Consider the following 18352-nt stretch of genomic DNA (forward strand, 5'->3'; position numbering starts at 1 on the left):
ACCATTCATCCTACTCAGTAAGGCTGTAGTAGTACACACCTTTAATCTCAGCCCTAGAGAGGAACATACAATGGCAGGAGACAGCTCTCAGGCAGTCTCTTTCTTTTTCCTGGAGGCCATTTTGGACTGAGGTAGAGCCAGTGGCTGGATGTTTGCCTTCTTTCTGGCCTTCAGGTTGAAACCCGATTATCTGTTTCTCTGGGTTTTATTAATCGTGCTATAAAGAAAAGCTTCTATTAGGGACAAAGATTTTACTGAGTTAATATTCTTACTGAATATTTAGTGTATATCGATTTCCAAAGGATGTTGGAGATGTTGCAAAACTTAAGTTTAGAGCACTCAGAGAAATAAAGCATGAAAAAACTGTCAATTTGTTCTATGATAACTTCCAGCATACCTTAATGAGGCTATGATTCAATGACTAACAATGGTTAACACTAAATGTTTAAGTCTATAAACAGAAAAACTTTGCTAGGTGGTGGTGGCGCACGCCTTTAATCCCAGCACCCAGGAGGCAGAAGGCACAGGGATCTCTGTGAGTTCGAGGCCAGCCTGGTCTACAAGAGCTAGGTCCAGGACAAGCTCCAAAGCTACAGAGAAACCCTGTCTCGAAAAACCAAAGAAAAACCTTAATTAACTGAAACTTTCAAATTGGAAATTAAATACCTGAGCACTTGAGCATTTTTTAAGCATAACACAATACACTTAATAACTTTTTTCTTCTTTCTGGTTTTGAGTGCGGGGATTAAAGGCATGCACCACCACCACCAGGCTACATCTGTCTTATCTTATATAGTCACTGCTGTCTAATGCTTTAAAAACTACTATCAAATGTATGGTTCTCTGACCTAGTGACTGTTTAATCTCCTCGCATAAAACAAAAAAAGGCAGCATAACAAGAAAAAGTCCATATGGACTGAATAGTTTTTTAGTCAAGGACTACCTTGAGATGGGCTGAAGCTTAGTTGGTAAGAGTGCTGTTCTAATTGGGGCGGTGGTCATAAAACCAGGTGTGGCAGCACAGGAGGCTGAGCTTGAGCCCAGCTTAAACTACACATGACTGGGTAGAAGAGAGTGGAGAGATCCAGCAGTCTCAAAAACTAGATCAATTCTTTACAGAAATATCTAAGATAGCTAACTGAAAAAAAAATAGCAAACATAATACAGAGAAGAGTCTCGATTAATTCTTCAAAATAATAAAACTTGCAAGCATCTAGCTGCACACACCTGAGATCTAGCCCCTAGAGGCTGAGGCAGGAGGATGAGTGTCAGGTCAGGCAAGTGTGATTCTGGGCTAGCCTAAGTATAGCACAATTTTTTGTGGTTTTTAGAGACAGGGTTTATTTGTAGCTTTGGAGCCTGTCCTGGAACTAGCTCTGGTAGACCAGGCTGGCCTCGAACTCACAGAGTTCCCTGTGCCTCTGTCTCCTGGGTGCGGGGATTAAAGGCGTGCGCCACCACCGCCGGGCTTAACACAAATTCTAACTGGTCTTAATATTAGAGTGAAAGCTGAAGGTTCAGAGAAACAGAGCGCCAGCCACCAGAGTTCTTACCTCTACCAACACTCAGACCGAAGGGGCGATCCTGTCCTCAGACTGCACTGCTCCGGTCTCCTCTCACCTTATATTCCTCTCTCCACCCAGGCTTATCACCCCTGCCTCCACCTCCCAAGTGCTGGAATTAAAGGTGTGGAGCCCAAGCCGGGCGGTGGTGGCACACGCCTTTAATCCCAGCACTCGGGAGGCAGAGGCAGGCGGATCTCTGTGAGTTGGAGACCAGCCTGGTCTACAAGAGCTAGCTCCAGGACAGGCTCTAAAGCTGCAGAGAAACCCTGTCTCGAAAAACCAAAAAAAAAAAAAAAAAAAAAAAAAAAAGGTGTGGAGCCCAAGTGCTGGGATCACCTTTGTGTGAGCTGTTTCTCTTTTAGACTGATTTCAGGTAGCCCAGCGTGGCCTTGAACTCACAGAAATCCTGTCTCCTGAGCTCTAGGATTAAAGGTGAGTGCCACCACTCCTTGACTTCAGACAAGCTTTATTTGTTAAAACACAAACAAAATATCCCTACTTCTAGGCTGTTCAGCAAGACCAGATCTCAAAGTAAAATAAATAAAGCTTAAAGCAACTATCTCCCCTCTAAAACATTTAGTTGACAGAATTCAAAATGGTCAACAACATTCCAGGAGAGCTAAACACAACCAGAGACAGGCAGGGTAAAATCCTGCAACTCCACTCCAGAGGTGGAGGTGGGTGGGGAGGTGGGGAGAGGGGGTCAAGGTTACTAGTCCCAAATCAGGTCACGCCAGAAGAAAACCCAGGTCTCAAAACACCAAAAAAAAAAAAAAATTAAAATAAAAAAATTTAAGAATCTTAGGTGGTCATGTAGAAACATCTCTTTTATCCAAAGACTCAGTGGGAAGAGGCAAGCAGATCTCTGAGTTTGAGGCCAGCCTAGTCTGCATAGTGAGTTCCAGGACAGTGAGGACTATCAGAGAAACCGTGTCTCAAAAAACAAGCAACAATCTCAAGCAGTGGTAAAGGTGCTAAAACTTTAAGGCTTATAATATATTCTAAAATTTCAATAAGTCTGTCCCAATTAAAAGCTAAATAACAAGTAATGACCACCAGATGTATCTAATGCTTTTTTTCCCCTGAGGTAAGGTCTTATATAGCTCTGGCCTCCACCTCCCCAGTGCTGGGATTACAGCCAGCAGTGTTAGGGATCCAACCCAGGTCTTCACGTATGCAAGGTAAAAGGCTAACAAACACATCTCCAGCCTAAATGTTTCAAGAGCTCTTAAATACAGCACCACAAGAATTATGCTAACTTCTGCAATTTAACATGATACATCACCAAGACTTAAAATCTAAACAGATCACTCTGACCAGGTCATTGACTAATACAAATGAATTCAGGCCTAGGTGTAGTGGCACGTATCCTTTAATCCCAGAACTAGGCAGGCTCAGTGAGACAGGCAGATCCTTAAGAGTGCCAGGCTAGCCAGGGTTACATGGTGAGCCCTTGCCTGGAACGAAAAGGAAAGAGGGAGGGAGGGAGGGAGGGAGGGAGGGAGGAAGGAAGGAAGGAAGGAAAGGAAGGAAGGAAGGAGGAAGGAAAGGAAGGAAAGGAAGAAAAAAAAACTGTAAAAGCAGATCAGCCACACATCCACAGCGATCACCTACACGGCAATTCCCTTCTTTTCCAATGCTCCTATGACCAGAGGCCTAGTAAGTGTACCACTGAATCAGTTCTCCCAACTTCCACCACGCCAAAAGTTCTGCTTTTATCTTTCCTTGCTTTTACCCAGTAGTAGGGATGGAACCCAGGGCCCCAGACATGCTAAACAACCACTTTACCAATGAGCGATATCCAGGCCCATATTTACTATTTATTTGGATTTTTCAAGACAGGGCTTCCCTGTGTAGTCCTGGCTCTCCTGGAACTCACTCTGTAGACCAAGATGGCATCGAATTCAGAGATCCACCTGCCCTCTGCCTCCCAAGTGCTGAGATTGAAGGAGTGCACCAACATCGCCTGGACTAATTTTTATTTTAAAGCGGGGGTCTGTTAAATTCAATTGACTTGAGGTCTAATATGAACCCTGAGCGGGTCCTCCTACCTTACTCCTGAGTGGCTGGAATCAATCGGAGGCCGAGCCCACCTACCCTTTCCCCACCCTCAGGGCTCAGGTGTTAGCCTTTTTTTTTTTTTTTTTTTTTTTTTTTTTAACCTTACCAGTCTTTCTAATACTGACCTCCAGGGGCTGACCCTGTGATGAAATTACTGTAGCAGGTAGTACACATAAAGAAAATGTTCCTTTTAATAAAAACCTAACACTTTCTGACACATTTGAAGAAATGGCAGGCAAGGTGGAAAAGTATGAGTTTCTTATAAATAAAGCAATGTTCTCCTCAAGAACATACATCCAAGCAAGCAATGTGAACACACTAGGAATCCCTGTACTTTCGGAAAGGGGCCTATGCAGGAAATACCCAAACATAAAGACCAGCCTGAGACATAGCACATGTGCTAGGCCTGGGTTAGCTAAGTACATACACTCAGCCTGCCAGAAATCCCATCTGTAAGTCACATACTCAACCACGGCAAAGAGCAGACCAGAAAATGGTGCAGATCCCTGCAGGTTCTCCATTTCCTCCCAGGCTTTCTTCAGGTGTCCTTAACCTGTTCGCAACTTTTAAAGGACTATCTAATTCTCTGAAAACTACAAAGTATCAAAGTAAGGTGCGCTACCATTTTTGCAAAGAATATATACACACCCGTTTAAAGGCATAGAAACATATCTTTGGAAACATGTAAGAAAGTTAACAATATCTGGCTCCAGGGAAAACTAAGAGACAAGAGGGTTTCAATTCTATGCCCTATTGAACCTTTCCAGTTGTGAATCTAAGTTTGATTTATTCAATGGACCACCAGTTAAAGACTGCTGAAACTCTCGACCCATCTTTCCCACTTCTCGTGAGGGCAGAGATCTCTCAAACTGTATGACTCCTTAACTTCCGCACTGTTTCACACTCAAGACATTCACTCCAACTCTCTCACCTTTTCCCCATCCCTTACATGGTACCGTCATCCTCCGTTTCAGCTCTAAAACCCAAGAGACACCCCTATCTCCTCCACCAACTTCACTCTTATCCAAACTATAACAAGGCGTTCAACAAGTATCTTCAACATAGCTGGAACCTTGTTACTTGTCTTTTAAGGATCCAAGGCCAAACTCTAACCCCGGGAGGGGGTATCTTTTGACATTTACTCTCCAATCTAAAGACTATAAATCAGATACTACTCTTGACTTTCAAATTCCAAAATCTATTTTTTTTTTTGAGACCAGGTTTCTCTGTAGCTTTGGAGCCTGTCCTGAAACTAGATTTTGTAGACCAGGCTGGCCCAGAACTCACAGAGATCCACCTGCCTCTGCCACCAAACTGCTGGGATTAAAGGAATGCACCACCACCGCCAGGCCCAGGGTTTGGTTTTTAAAAAAACATTTTAGGTTTTGGAATTTGATAGCTGGGCCAGCCTGGGTCTATATACAAGAGCTAGTTCCAGGACAGGTCCCCAAGCTACAGAGAAACCCTGTTTAAAAAAAAAAAAAAAAAAAAAAAAACCAACAAAACTAAACCCTGGCCCTGGCTATGGTTCAAGCACCCCCACGGGGTCTTCCTTTCACCGAGCTGCTTCCAGTTGGCTAGACTCCACTCCACCTCAGGGCTTTCCATTTGCACTTCTTTCAAAGACCTGTTCTTGCTGGCTCTTTAAAATATGTCAAAGGTCACCTCAGACAGGCAGTTCTCAACCACAGACTCTGAAAACCACTTCTCCCAATCACTTCCACTCATTTCCTCCAGAGCACTATTATTCCGTGTTTGTTTCATTTTACTGTGTCTCCATCTCAGCAGAACTAACTTTATTATTTATTTATTTGTTTGTTGTTTGTTTAATGTTTTTGTAGCTTTGGTTGTCCTGGAACTCATTCTGTAACTCAAACTCATAGAGATCAACCTGCCTCTGCCTCCCGAGTGCTGGGATTAAAGGATTAAGGCGCCTCCCCTGCCTGGCTAAGGACCATTATTTAACAAATGACTAACATCATAATCATAAAAGATTCCAGTGGGGTCTATGAAAGTGTTTAATTGGTAAAGGCAGTTGGGGTGGAAGAGGCAGGTGAGGCCCCTCTGGTCTCCACAGTGAGCCCCGTGTAGCAGTCTCAAAATACAAAGCAATCGCCCGGCTGTGGTGGCGCACGCCTTTAATCTCAGCACTTGGGAGGCAGAGGCAGGCCAATCTCTGTGAGTTCAAGGCCAGCCTGGTCTACAAGAGCTAGTTCCACGACAGGCTCCAAAGCTATAGAGAAACCCTGTCTCGAAAAAACAAAAAACAAAAAAAAAAAAACAACAACAAAAACAAAAAAACAAGCAAAGCAATCAAGCAAGCAAAAAAATAACCACCACCACCCCCGCAAAAATAAACACACACACACAAACCAAACAGTCCCACTACTCATAAACAACATAGGGGAGAAGCAACTAAAAAAGAAAAATGTACACTACTGTTAATTCATTTGTGACTTTTTGGGAAGGGACTCCAAATACTGTATAGGGGAAAAAAAGAACCAAATTTTAGCTAATTAGATCACTTTTATGTCATGGAATGACACTAAGATTAAAGAGAATAAAGTGATCTTTCATATTGTATATCAATGTGGGTTTGAGGTAAGTTCTAGGTTTGCGAACTTTTCTATTGAAGTCAATAAAGAAACACACACGCGCACTTTTTTCTTTTCTTTGCAGAAGGCGGTGCAGGAGTTGAACCCAAGGCTTCTTGCATACTAGGCAAGTGTTGAAGCACTGAGCTACAGCCCCAACTTAGTAGTTTACATCTTCAAAATAAAACTTAGAGGGTACTGCCATCCAACCAGTAATAGTAACCAAGGAGGACGGGGGTAACTTATAACAATAGAAATTCAAAGATGTACTACTTGCACACACGTAATGGTAGGAAAGGGTTCTAGACTCTAGTATGTAAACAAGTGCTGGTGAGAGTCAAGAGGCTCTTATTTCACCACCCCAGAAGTGTTGAGGCAGGAGGTGCAGCATGCACGTAGAATACTCCTCCCCAAAGCTATCAATCTTCACTGTCTGCGGAAACAAAAGTGAAAATACTCGTGGCTAGGATGTATGAGATTGATGCCACCCCCCTTCAACAGAGACTTTGGTCTCCGAGTGCGCACGTAAATAAGCCGGAGAGCACACGCTCACCTTCCCTCCTTAGGAGGAAAATGAGGCCGAGGGAGGGGCGGCCGGTAGCGGATCGGGGAGGCCTGGGATCCGGTCCAGGCTTAAGGGTCAGCAGTCTGGGGAGCCGAGGTCACTCACAGGACACCATCTTGCCAGGCCTGCAGCCCAGTCCCTCCGCCAGGTCGCCCCTAACTCCGTTCCTCCCGCCCCATCCTCGCCACCCATTCGCCGGGAAGGGAAGTTTCCCTGCGCCCACAGCCCAGCTCCCCAGCTTTCAGCAGGGTTACCTTCTGCGGAAGCAGGGCGAGGGCAGGGGCCCGGGGAGGGAGGCAACCCGCAGGCGTGAAGGACGAAGCCCCCGGCTCGGAGGGTGGGCGGCGGCGGCTGTCAGCTCGCGTTCCCCGGCTCACAGCGCTGCCATTACTGTGCGCCGAGGCCGCCTCCCCGGCTGGCCACGGCCACCGCCCGGGGGCCACGGGGGTGCCCGAAGCAAGGCGCCGCCACTCACCTGCTCCCGAGGGAGCCGTACCGACGAGGCTGCTGCCGCGGGGAGGGACGGGGTCAGGGGAGGAGGACGGGCAGTGGCGGGCTCGGGGAGCCAGTCGTCCTCCAGGGCTCTGGGCTTTGCCCGACACACGCCCTCCGCTCTGCCTCTCCCAGCCTCTTGCACTCACACACCCGCAGGATGCAATGGTCCAGTCCAGGTTACGGCAAGCGTAGGGAGCCACGCTTCGAGAATCGCGAAGCCCTTGCACTTAATTGTCAAAGTAATTCATCAACCAGCACACTTGTCAATGAGGCAATCACAGTTCCCTGAGCTCAAGCCCTACCCACCAAATTGGGGACTATTGATATCCAAATCACTGGAGGGGGAGGGGGTCTGTTTTATTTGTATGTGGTTTTGAGTTTTTGAGACTGGGTCAAGCTAGGTGACTCTTGCAGGCCTGGACTGCTTTTACAGCCTGAGCTGGCATTGAACTAGCAATCTTCCTGTCTCAGCCTCCCCATTAAGCCACCACTCTGGGCTCTTGTTGGTTTTTGTTTTGTTTTTCAAGACAGAGTTTCTCTTTAGTTTTAGGAGCTCGTCCTGGAACTCTCTCTCTATAGACCAGGCTGGCCTTGAACTCACCGCCCGGCCTCTTGTTTTTACTTCAGACAAATTAAAAATTATTAATAATAATAATAATAATAATAATAATATCTCTTTACAACAGTAATAGCTGAACTTCCCCCTTTGAAATACAAGGTGGGGCTGGGTCGGGTGGTGGTGGTGCACTCCTTCAAATCCCAACACTCAGGAGGCAGAGGTAGGCAGATCACTGTGAGTTCGAAGCCAGCTTGGTCTACAAGAGCTAGTTCCAGAACAGGCTCCAAAGCTACAGAGAAACCTTGTCTCGAAAAACAAAAAAACAAAACAAAGAGAAGAGAAGAGAAGAGAAGAGAAGAGAAGAGAAGAGAAGAGAAGAGAAGAAGAGAAGAAATACAAGGTTAAAAAAAAAAAACGAAATACAGGTAGAGGGTGGCAACATTCGCCTTTGTTATTTAGTTGCCTTTCTTATAGCAAAGGTGTCCTGGCTTGGGGACGTGAAGGAGTCATCTCCATTTCTACCTATGAATGAATTTATCCCTCCCAACCTCTCCAATCTGTGCCAATCCTTTAAAATACATTTAATACTCCTATCCTCTACCCAGGGGGGATCCCCCCGGTACATGCTCTCACCTTGTACTCCCAGTGTCTTTAGGAGGCTGAGACAGTAGGATAGGAAGTCCTGTCCCTCGTCCGCAAGGCTCATCCCCGAGGCTGTAGGTGAGGACCAAGCTAAAATAAATCTTATTGTCCAGATATGATAAAAGATATGATAACAATCTCTCTTCTCATAGCACTCTGAATTTGTACTTTATTTTCTTTTTTTCTTTCCCTTCTCAGGCTGGCCTCAAAACCTCCCTGTGTAGCTGAGATGCTGAGACTGGGTTTTTAATTCATGATCCTCTTGTATCTATGTAAATGATGGGATTATAACTACAGCAGCACACTCCGCCAGTCTCTCTCTTACACAGGAATCCTCAGATTCCAATATCTGGACCTCTGGAAATTCCTAAAACGTTGGTTGTTTTACTCTTTTTACTCTTTTGGCTTTGGGGGAGGGGGTTCCACCACCCAGTTTCTAAATAAATCACACACCGAGTCTTATTCTTTCTTAGAAATGGTCGGCTTTAGCTTGCTTTTTCTAGTCAGCTTTCTTCATTATCCCACCTCCATTTCGGCTCTGGGCTTTCTGCTCAATCTTACTTCTGTGATCTTGTCTCACTCTCCCTCCATGGCTGGCTGTCCCTGTTTTCCCCACTCCCTTCATCTCTTCTGCTCTATTTTTCTCCTCCTCCTTTTTTCCCAGATTTCTTCTTCTATTGATTCTCTCTGTCTCCAGCCCCGCCTATCCCTTCTCCTGCCTTGCTTTTGGTTTTTCAGCTCTTTATTAGACCATCAGGTGTTTTAGACAAGCAAAGTAACAGCTTCACAAAGTCAAACAAATGCAACATAAAAGAATGCAACACCATCTTTGCAACAAACTAATGTTCAACAGCATAAACAAATGTAACACATCTTAAAATAATATTCTACATTCCCCTTTTTGCCTAAATAACAATGAAAGATTTTAACTTTAACATAGTAAACATATACAACAAAAACAGTTATCAGGTAAGAAGAGTTACATTTACAATATTCAGTCCATTTGTACTTAGCAAACCCAGAGATAACAGTCCACTGTCCATCCCATCTCAGTTGACTCCAAAGTTTTTCTTTAATATTTATTTATTTATTAAGTATACAATATTCTGTCTGCATATATGCCTGCAGGCCAGAAGAGGACAGCAGATCTCATTACAGATGGTTATGAGCCACCATGTTGTTGCTGGAAATGAACTCAGGACCTTGGAAGAGCAGGCAATGCTCTTACCACCGCTGAGCCATCTCGGCAGCCCCGACCCCAAAGTTTTATACCTAATTTACTTTCTATCAGTAGGAACACTGAAACTCTAATTATTAGTCCTTAACCCCATCAAAGTCGCAGAAGGATTGTAATATTACCTAACAACAGAGACACTTGCTGCCTGGACAGGCATCCAAAGTTCCTCTGCAATGTTGGGGCATCCATCTTCAGGCTACAGGCCTAGAATATATAGCAGACTTTTCAGTAAAGCAGGAAATTTGAGGGACTGTTCTGCCTTGTCTTGGCAAGTTTGTCAGTTGCTTTCTTTCTATGTCCTGCAGAATGTCTGGCAAATTCTTCTGTAAATCCAGAATTTTTTAAGAACTGTCTTACCTTGTTTTGGGCAAACTTCAACAATTTTTCCCCCGCGTTTTGTATGTCCAGTCTGCACAGCATATTATCATCAGGCAAAGGAAAGAGCAGTTTCTTTGCCCAGTGGGCTAAACTTTCCACAGTGAAAACAAACTCTATAGGAGATTTCTTCAGTGCCCATCATCTCTGAAGTAAATTGGTACTACTGCCAGGAGCAGATGTGTCTCGTTGTCATATAAACACCTTATGTTAACAAAACATTTTAAATGAGATATTCTATAGATCTTTGAAAGGTTTGAAGAACATTTATCTATCTAAAATATACCAATTTAACCCAGAAAATGTACCTAATATGACTACTGGTTTGATTATTATAGATTAACTGCTGATCTAATTTCTTATTTATATTGTATTTTTAAATGAACTGCATAAGCACAATAGCCCAAATAAGAGTAAGAAACAATATATACAGTATAAGAAAAATAACTAAACCAGGGTGTTAGTGGCACATGCCTTAATTCCAGCACTTGGGAAGCAGAGGTGTGTGGGTCTCTGTGAGTTCAAGGTCAGCCTGGCCCTACAAAGTGAGTTCCAGAACAGCCAGAACTAAACAGTAAAGCCCTGTCTTGAAAAACCAAAAAAAGAAAGAAGAAAGAAAAATAACTTTAAATTGTGTCATTATACCAAAATCCATGTCCAATACAAAAATATCTGAGATTCATAATTGTCTTTTTAATCCTATATTCCTATATTCTAATATCCCCGAAATTATAACAAAATCTACAACCCACGAAATAGCCAAAAGCCTCCCAGAGCCCAACTCTTGGGAATGTGGACATCATGTTCTCTAGACTGCTTCCTGTTGAATGTGGGTGAAGGCATCTTTAAGGTCCTTGATGAAATTTGAGATAATGATCAAGTCCAGGGAAGACCAGCTATAACCCTTGTTGATAGCTATTACCTGTAAAGATTCAGGAAGTCTCCCTTGATCAAACCTGATCTATATTAACCCATAATAATCTACAATCTCTTGTTTCCTGTGAAAACAAAAGCAACCAACCTCTTCTCCAAGAACATTTTTAACTTTCACTTGATAAATGCGTTTTTTTGACTTTTTGTAAATTAAGGCATTCCTGAAGTCTATGGGCTGGTTTCTCTCAACAGTCCTCATTGTTCCCAGGTCTCTGAGCAGCTGTTCTTTGCTCAACACTCAGAAATTCACAATTAACACAATACTATATAGGATCCAGACTTCCTGTGTATTTCCCATCTCTTTTTAAATTATTATTTTACTTCTCTTTAAAGATACACACACACACACACACACACACACACACACACATATATATAATATATAAGAGAGAGAGAGAGAGAGAGAGAGGCAGATCTCAGACACAGCATGATTGTTTCTGAAAAACATTTTAATAATGATACAAATGTTCTTTGTATTTTTACTGGTTTTATAATTTGAACTGATGGTGATACAGAACAACTCTATTGGCAACCTGGCAAGAATAACCACAGAAACATCCAACTCTCCTCTTGCATCACATTCACCTGCACACGTTTGGTGTTTAGGAACAGAATGCTGTTGGCCGGTCTGTAGCAACATGCCTGTCTTTCCAATATTTTGGGAAGTCAGGTCAGCAACACCAGCAGCCTGTCTACACAGTGGTTTTCCAGCTCAGATAGAGCTATATATGATACATCAAAACTTAAGAGCCAGGTAGTAGTGGCACATTCCTTATATCACAGCAACTTGGGAGGCAGAGAAACAAGTGGATCTCTGTAAGTTCGAGGCAACCTAGTCTACAGGACCAGCCAAGCCTAAACAAAGAAACTGTTAGACCCTAACATTTCGGGGTGTAATTACTCGGGTGGGCTAGCCCTGCAAACTCAATGACCAGTCAGGAGATTTCAACAGCAAGAGGTTTTTTATTGTAGCGTCCTGCGTAAACGGGCTCCCAAAACTGTCTCAGCGAAGTAGAGATCCCTGAATAAGCTAGCATTCGGAGGTTATATAGAGCAAAACCATAGAATTATCATAAGCATATTTGTGCTAACACAATGATTGTGGTCTAGCCCAAGGGCTCACAAAGGGAACAGGGTTTGGGGACTTTCTATGAGCTCATTTCCTAGGGGGAGAGGAGGTATTTTCCTTTTCTTGGAAAACCCACAGGCTATCCTCTGACCATATCTGAAAGCCCAATCTGTTCTTGGGACGATTAGAAGTTCCTGGTTCCCACTGGCCCTAAATTAATTTCTTCGAAAACCCTGTCCCAAAAAATCGAAAACAAGCCGGGTGGTTGGTGGCCATGTCTTTAATCCCACCACTGGAGGCAGAGGCAGGCGGCTCTTTGTGAGTTCGAGACCAGCCTGGTCTACAAGAGCTAGCTCCAGGACAGGCTCCAAAGCCACAGAGAAAACAAAACAAACAAATAAACAAAAAACCCAAAAACAAACAAAACGCCCCAAAAACAAAACAAAATAAAAACTAAAACAAACTGGGAGGTGAAGGCGCACACCTTTAACCCCCCAGCACTCAGGAGGCAGAGGCAGGTGGATCTCTGTGAGCTCAAGGCCAGTCTCGTGTACTAGTACCAGTTCTGGGACAGTTAGGACTGTTACACTGTTACACAGAGAAATCCTTTCTCAGAAAACAACTACAAAAAGTGAATTTTTGCCGGGCGGTGGTGGTGCACGCCTTTAATCCCAGCACCTGGGAGGCAGAGGCAGGCGGATCTCTGTGAGTTCGAGACCAGCCAGGTCTGCAAGAGCTAGTTCCAGGACAGGCTCTAAAGCTGCAGAGAAACCCTGTCTCGAAAAACAAAGAAAAAAAAGTGAATTTTTTGTTTAAGAAGTTGTCCACGCCAGGCAGTGGTGACACCTGCCTTTAATCCCTGCACTCGCCAGGCAGAGTCTAGCGGATCTCTGGGAGTTCAAGGTCAGCCTGCTCTACAAGAGCTAGTTCCAGGAAAGGCTTCAAAGCGACAGACAAACTTTGCCCCGAAAAAACAAAACAAAACAAACAAAACAAAAAAAAAAAAAAAGAAAGAAAGAAAAAAGGGGGGCGGGGGAGAGGTGTCATTTAAACTTTGAACCTTGTGGGGATTCATTCAGCCAATAGTTTTTTGGGTACCAGCCTTAGGGCGTGGCTTCTGCATAAAGGACTTGAGGGGAGAGGAGGGGGCTCTCTAGCTCTCTTGGGCGGCTTGGAGCAGACCAAGGACAAAGCTTGGTGGATTATTCACACTCCCCAGGGCAGAGCTGCTGGGACACTACGACTCCACCTCGCCCTACATTCTGTGTGAGTCAGAGCTCCCTTTGAATCACCATAATAAAGACAATGCTGGGGGTAACTCACGTAGGAGGGCTCCCTTTAGACTCTTGTTTTCTAGTGTTCTCTGTGAACATGAGAAAGACCCGCGACCATAACCTTGTACATACCAAAGTAGGAATAGAATGCTATCTTGAACTACTACGACTGAGGGACATAGTTTTTTTTTGTTGTTGTTTGTTTTTAAGGATTTTGCACGCACATATACATATACTATAAAATAACATATGCAAATAGTTTATTATTACTTGAAATAAACTCGCGGAGCGGTGGCTTGCACATGCCTTAATCCCAGCACTCAGTGGATCCGTCTCAAAACACACACACACACACACACACACACACACACACACGAAAAAAGGAAAAAGAAATAAACTAATATTTCTATAACTTTGGAATTTACAAATATTCTCTCCAAAATAAAGTACATAAACCCAACACTCAAAGCTTAACTTGCACAGGCTCTGGATTTGATCCTCAGCACTGCAAATAAACAATATGATGGGCCATTATTTTTATTTAAGCTTTTAATTAAATTTATTTATTTGTTTGTTTGTTTGAGACAGGTTTTGTTTGTTTTTTTTTTTACATAGCCTTGGCTGTAAAAAACAGCCTGGAACTCACCTGAAAACCAGGCTGGCCTTGAACTCAGAGAGATCCACTGGCCCCTGGTTTTTGCCAGTACCCACATGGCATCTCACAACTCTCATTAGCTCCAGTTTCTAGGGATCTGATGTTCTCTCTGATCTTTACAGGCACCAGGCACGCAAGTGGTACATAGACATACAAAACACTAATATAATATAAAGTACATAGACATACATTCAGACAAAACACTAATATAATACAAAATATATAAATAAATCTAAAACACAAAACAATTCTATCTTTTAGTTCATTGGTATAACATCACTATTAAACTCCTTGAGCTGGGGACATAGAGCCAATCATTAAAATTATAGGGCAAGTAAAAGATTATCTGAGCCAGGTATAGTGGCACATGCCTTTAATTTGGGAGACAGGGTTGGGCAGAACTCTAAGGTTAAGACCAGGTGGTCTACAAAACAAGCTTCAGGACAGCTAGGACTACACAGAAAAACTCTTGTTTTAGAAAAATTTTTTAAAAACAAAGAAAGAAAGGCAGGGCAGGGGTGGGGGCGTGACTGCTATCTGACAATTTCCCTGTCTAAATTTAGAGTTTGGCACCTGCGAGGCCCTGGGGTTGAGCTGGTGTGGCAAGGTTTTACTACCAGCCCAACAGAGGCAGAGGCAGAGGCAGAGGCAGAGGCAGAGGCAGGAAGATCTAGGAATTCAAGGCCTAAGGAGTTCCAGGCCAACCCAGGGCTCAAAAGTGAGATCCTATCTTAAACACACAGCAAGCCCAAACAAACAAACAAAAGCTCAGGTCTTTGTTCGGATTTCTATTGCTGTGAAGAGCTGCCATGACCACTGCAACATTTAATTGGGATGACTCGTTTATAATTCAGAGATTCAGTCCATTATCAACATGGCAGGACGTGGCAAAATGCAGGCAGACATGGTGCTGGAGAAGCAGCAGAGAGTCCTACATCTTACAGGCAACAGGAAGTGGTCTTTCTTACTGACATGAGTTGAACATACATGAAACCTCAAAGCCCGCCCCTACAGTGACGCACTTCATCTCACAAGACCCCACCTACTCCAACAAGGCCACACCTCCTAACAGAAGCACTCTCTTTGGGGGCCATTTTTTTTTTTAAATCACAGCAGGCATGAAGGCACAGGCCTTTAATACCAGAACTAGGGCAACCAAGGCACATGCAGACCTCTGTGAGGTCCAGATCTATCAGGGCTGCAGAGTGCTGCCTTCATGACAGGAAAATCAGGTATTCAAGGTCATCCTTGGCTACGCGTGGTGTTTTGAGTCAGTCTTGATATACATTTTATTTTATGTGCATGAGTGTTGCATGCATGTATGTTGGTGTACCATGTGCAAGCCAAGGCCCACAGCCATCTATCTGTCCAGCACTCTGTTTCCTGAGTCTCTTTTCTTGCATTAACTCTGAGCATTGCTGAGCTCCAGCCAGTGTCTGGCTAGTTCTAAGACTAGTTCTTACTTAGCCCTACTCCACCTTTTTTTATTGGGGACGGAGCCCAGGGTCTCACTTATGCTGAGTGTTAGAAAAGAATATTCTGGATGTTGTACAAAGAAACACTGGAACAAAGAGACAATAACCTGGCAAAGCTACTTCTCTTTGTGAAAAGGGCTCAATGCAACCTAAACCAGACAAACAAACAAGCACACCAAGGCAGGGAGTTCATTCCGTTTGTATTCTGACATAGGTGGTAACTGTCTTTCATTCCATTAATGGGAGCTTTATCTCACAATCTAATGTGATTGGTTAATTTATAATTGGTGAACAGGAAATGAAGGGAAGAGGTGAGAGGTTAACTGCTCAGGGTCGTCAAGTTCTGGGAGTGTAGAAAGGCCTTCATGTAAACACACATTTCACCAAGTACGAGAAATCAAAAAATTACATAAAAGGTTTTGCAAGGTTGGAGAGATTTATGAACTATTGGCCCTTGGCAGGCTAGCCTCCTTTGATAGAAAAAAAACTCATTTCCCAAAATAGGTAAGGCTCTATCACTGAGCTATATCCAAAATTCAATTTTTTTCTCATTTTTATTTTGTTGTATTAAATAAATACAGCAAATAAAATGAAATAGTCCAGGAGGTATGTATCTAGAAGCTCCTTCTAGGGCATGGGCACTCTGAAGAGTGCTAGCCTTGCATACACAAAGCCCCAAGTTCAATCCTCACAAACCAGGGTGGTGGCACCAGCTGGCAATGATAGTGCTTGGCAGTGTAGGCAGGAATATCAGAAGTTCAAGGTCATCTTCAGTCACTTAGGGAGCTGGAGGCCATCCTGGGCTACAAACACACAGAAGGAAGCTTTAAAAATTCTAAAGCTGTATACAAACATATACATATGCAAACATTCACCCCTAATCCTACTACAAAGTCAAAAGGAAGGGTATAAAAAACACGTAACAATAAAATCCATACATTTAGACGCAACACTTTGAAGGAAATGTACCTTCTCAAACCTGCCAGATGGCTTTTGGTATGTGAATAAAATAAACTCGATAGGACTGAAGACCCTGGAACAACGTCCAAAAATATACTTTCTAGAATATTCCTGCACCCTGTTGTATGATAAAACTTTTCCTTAGGAGACACAACATAAATGTCTACTAACCCTGGATAGGGAACCCACGAACAAAGTAAGGGTACTACTGAAGCCCAGCTTGGTGAAGCAGAGAGTTTTACTGGGTTTTCTTTGAGCAGAAAAGACTCAAAGACAGCTACATGACTAAAGCCCACCCCAGCATGAATGACAGCTCACAAAGCTGCACAAATAGCAGGCAGCTCAGCATGTTGGAGAGCACCCTTTCCAGCTGGTTTTAAACCTCTTCCAGGCAGTTAGGAGGGGTTTGCTTCTACCAGGTAGCTGGGTCTGGTCTCATAGTCTTTTCAGAGTCCTTTGTGTAGCTCAACCCCCTTTAGTCTGAAGGGGGCTCTCATAGCTGCCTGAATCTCCAGTTCCAGGAGAGTCAACACCCTCTTTGGCCTCTGAGGGTACTCATATACACACACAAAAAAAGAGGGTAAGGCCAGGACAGGCCTGGTGGCACACAGCTTTACTCCCAGCACTCAGGAAGCAGAAACAGGTGAATTCCATGCTAGCCTGGTCAATAGAATAATTTTTTTCGCTTGACAAGGGTATGTAGTGAGACCCTGTCTCAAAAAAAAAAAAAAAAACCAAAAAACAAAACAAAGCAAAAAAACCTGTCATAATGGTTCACACCTGCAATTCCAGCACTCAGAAGGCTGAGACAGAATTGCATGGGTTTGAGGCTAACCTGGGCTACATTGTGAGACCCTGTCTCAAAAAAAGACAAACTAGAAGGCCTTGTTCCTACTTTTATACTTTTACTATTTATTACTAAAGTCATTGCTCCTTTAATTTTTAAATTATCATTATTATTATTATTGTGTGTATATGTATTAATAGTAATGGAGATGACAACTTTGGAGAACTGCTTCTTCCTTCCATCTTGTTGTGTAAACATTTCCTCCAAGACAAACTGTGGAGGGGAGCTACCTTGTGTGTATGTATGTATATATACACATACATACATACACACACATACACACACGTTTGTATGTATGTATGTATGTATGTATCTTACATTTTAAGAGGCTGTAACTTCTTCTACGGGACTTTACAGCCAAAGTTAATAATACATGGTGAGGCCACCTAAAACCTAAGACTGCTATCCCAGAGTGTACTCAGCCTGTTTGTTTAACCTACCCTTAAGAGAACAATGTAACAACGAGCTTCACTTACTTTGGATTTCCCATGTAATTAACTTTTACAACTTCTAAGGTAATGCATACTGTAATCTTAAATTATGTATTTTCATGCACCTAGATCCAGAGTAATCTATGTGTATATGTATGTTGTGATAATAAAGCTGGAAACAGGAAATGTATGCTAAAATAAATCTTATAAAATGAACATTTGCCATAAATGTTGGGGATGACATACAGGTATGGCTTCACAGTGTCTGTCTGTTATTTGGGTCAGTTGGTGTCAATTGGAGTCTGTGACTTAATCACTTGTAAAACTCTGTTAAAGATTGCTATAAAGTATCCCTCATCCCTTCCCCATGTGATGGTTCCTATGTTGCTCAGTAAAAACAGAGCAAAGCCCTTTTTTAGGGACACACACACACACACACACACACAACAGTGGGAGTGGCTTAGCTGATTTCTTGTGCATTTTCAGTCAAAGTACAAGGATTCCTATCCCTTGTGTGGAGGAGAATCTGTTTCCAAATTCATTTGCTTCACTGGTGGCAGGAGGTCTCCATTTCTCAGCAAATGGTGGCAGGAAACCTCAGCTCCATGCTGTCTA

At 43.2% G+C, this 18352-nt stretch overlaps 1 protein-coding gene across 1 annotated transcript in view; it reads right to left on the minus strand.

The window, feature by feature from the left end:
- The window catches only part of Cul2 (cullin 2), a 38421-nt gene extending 31206 nt beyond the window's left edge, over positions 1-7215 (minus strand). Inside the window, 1 exon segment of the mRNA XM_038334832.2 lies at positions 7040-7215. The gene's annotated coding sequence lies outside the window, so the exon portion shown is untranslated.
- Positions 7216-18352: the final 11137 nt, after the last annotated feature.

This window comes from Arvicola amphibius, chromosome 6, assembly GCF_903992535.2.
Source record: "Arvicola amphibius chromosome 6, mArvAmp1.2, whole genome shotgun sequence".
Classification (NCBI taxonomy): Eukaryota; Metazoa; Chordata; class Mammalia; order Rodentia; family Cricetidae; genus Arvicola; species Arvicola amphibius.